The following is a 3,378-nucleotide window of genomic DNA, read 5'->3' as shown; positions in this document are numbered from 1 at the left end:
GTATGATGTTAAAGGCATTAGCCGTTCAATAAATAAATACATAAATAAAATGAATTTGTGCTAGTTTTGGGGACATCCCTTATAGACTTGATGATGTTATATTATTATAATTTAGTCTAACCCTGTTTCTAGTATCCATGCATTATAATTATTACCATTGTTTATCGTGCCTTTAAATTATAACGTCTCCATTCTATTAAGAAATACTATACAGACATAATTTACCATAAATTTATGTCCTACATCGCTTAATGAAATATGCTTTATGAATATTATCTCAGCCATTCATATATTCACGTCGAGAGTGAAGTTTATGTCCGAAGGCAGTAATTACAGAACGGCTCTCATCCCAGATGCCGGAGCCTTATATTGTATGGTTTGCATATTATAAATCATACGGAAGAGCATTAGTTTAATGACAAGCGTGGTACTGTAATTCGTCGTGGCCATAAACTATGCTCATCGATTTCGTATAAATTTCTACATCAGAGTAAATAAAAATTGACGTCTATTCGTGTACACTTACATACTCTTACATAAGTGTGCCCACGTATGCAAATATTTTATGTATGTTAAATATTTAAATTCCATGTAATCTAAGGGGCATCAGTATCTTTATGTTTTACAGACTCACACTAAAGTAAGTTAAAAATTTACAACATTTTGAGTGTGTATATTACAATACAAATCTGGATTATCTCCAATTATAGGAGTTATTTTTAATATTATTTTTGGACATCTCATCAAAGATGAAGAAGAATAAGAATTTGAGTAGTGTGGTTGTCAATAATGGGTGGAATTGGTGAATGTTACACGTGTGTAAAGTGATCACTTAAAAGCCTCTTACTCAGCCCCGTAAATCCCAAGACTTCATCTTTGATGAGATGTCAAAATATAATATAAGTTAAAAATGTCTAATCAATTTTTTCCTAAGATAAAATTATTTTACATTATTGTAAACACGGTATTTGAAAATGGTGCGGAATACGTCGAAACACATGCCCCAATGGATTTTCATGAAATAGTGATATTCACCAAGTAAAACATAAAGATTAAAAATGTAAATATTTTCTCAGGTTATCTGTTTTCTTACATTTTTAAGTTTTCTTCGTAATAACCACATTTAAAAAAAAATCTATTGGTACACGTGTTTCGATGCATTCTGCATCATTTTCAGACACCGTATAGAGGTGCACAATGCATGCAACACGTGTCACAATAGATTTTAAGAATTAGCGGTATTTACTTTTATAAAAGCTTTCTCAGACCAACCATTGATGGTTCCAGTGAACTCACACGTAAAGCATCATGAGATTTACGATATATTTTATCAATTTCTAATAATGAGTCGCTTAAGCTCACAGAAATAGTGTGAAATTGAAATATTTGTTTAAATAATTAAAATATAAATACATATTTCTCTTTTTTTTTTACAAAAATTTAATATCGCCGAGTTTTACCTATATTATTGAAAGTCCCTGACCGAAAAAGAAAAGACGTTGAAATACGTTGATTACTTACAAAAGTCAATACTTAATGCATTATTTCCATCTTTATCTCACTCCACGTGATTTATTGCCTATTTAATAATTAAAATAAATATACATATGTATGTGTTTCTTTATACGGCGAACGTACCTCGCCATCTCGGTTGATGTATAAATCGAAATTTAAAAGCAAACGAGAGAGGCGGCATATATTTATTTTTATTTTATTATTATTTTCATTGCAATAATATGCGGGAAAAGTCCAGTAATAACACCATAAGAATAACTCGCGAAATTAATTAAATTTCTTAGCTTGTCAAATCAAAGAAGCCGCTAATATTTCTTCGCTGACGGCTCAGGTGTTTCCAAATAAATAACCGTGGAGAAGAATTTCTTTAAAAATTATTTAATAATTACTTGAAAATGTAGTTTTATTAATGTTTGTCGTTCTGTGGTAATATCTATCCATTTTATTTTAAAATTTACGTAAAAGTAATTAAGTTTTGTACTGACATTTCTTGGTGGAACTGCATTTCATATGATAAAATTACATCTTTGTACACATTTAGTTTTTTTTACATATATTTTACATGACCAGTAACCTGATTTTTATATTTAAAATCAGATCGTAAGCCCTGTGATGCTCAGACATCCATTTTCTTTAATATTAAAAAAAATCATCTGAAGTTGAGATACCTATAATAATATAAGTACCCCTGACATCTGTTATCAAGTAGAGAAATCATCGGAGACTCACAATTATAAAATTTACCGTCTGAACTGTTCGTAAATTATTTTAGACAGCATTAATATGAAAACAAAAAAAGTATCCACTTGGGCAAGGAAGGAAGACGGAATACACGTTTGTTTACACGCCACGTTACCACTTAATTACTAGGTGCGTTAATGGTTACTCACTTTTAATTCGACTCTTAACGTTTTATTAACAGCGACTTCTTATTAACGGCAAGCGCTGACTATTGTTTCCGGTGACCCGAGAAGGGTTCTCAAAGTCACGGCCATTGTAACTTTTAAGGTTTTTTTAAAATTTATTGTAAGCCGATTTTAATTGCTCATATTAAATCACAATAATTAAGTAATTATTTACTTCCAAATCAGTTTGAAAGTGTAATTGTAGTAATACATATACACTCTATATGTGAAATATTTGTTTTACATTTTTGACTTCTCAACGTTGGCGTTGCTTGACTTTTTCACAAATCAGAAAAAAGTATTTGGACACTCAAAATGTTGTGTATAAAATAATAGGTTCAAGTATAAGCTGCATAAAAAATTGAAAAACAGGCGTTCAGGCGTTTCCGCGCACATTTAAAAAAAAATATGTATTGGAATTTGTTTGTTTTGTTTGGAATGTACATATATTGAAGAAATATTTTAAAATTTTTACTCCTTAACTTTCAATATTACTTTTCTTTTCAAACCATACATTCATAGATTTATATTTTCCACTGACACTTCGTGATGGAATTGCATTTTTAATATATTATTAGATTAAAACCAATATTTTTAGCTTTTCCACTTTATTTTTATTTGACCAGCGACCGGGTTTCGTCGTTACCGACATCATCAGACTGGTCTATGATGTCGGTATTATTACATATATATATATATAACATTATCTGGTAAACCAGTCTGATGATGTCGGTAACGACGAAACCCGGTCGCTGGTCAAATAAAAATAAAGTGGAAAAGCTAAAAATATTGGTTTTAATCTAATAATATATTAAACCATACATTCATTTCGAAGAAGGACTTATTTTTTCGATACAAAAACGGTATCTATTTTTAGCAACAAAAAAATATATAATTTAAAATACGCTATTGAATTTTGAGCGATAGCACGCAAAATATTTTTTTTTACCCGGGTTAA

The sequence above is a fragment of the Brachycentrus maculatus genome, unplaced genomic scaffold (assembly GCF_059751285.1).
Source record: "Brachycentrus maculatus isolate JH-2025_06_01 unplaced genomic scaffold, ASM5975128v1 h1tg000413l, whole genome shotgun sequence".
Lineage (NCBI taxonomy): Eukaryota > Metazoa > Arthropoda > Insecta > Trichoptera > Brachycentridae > Brachycentrus > Brachycentrus maculatus.
This window is presented reverse-complemented; position numbering follows the sequence as displayed.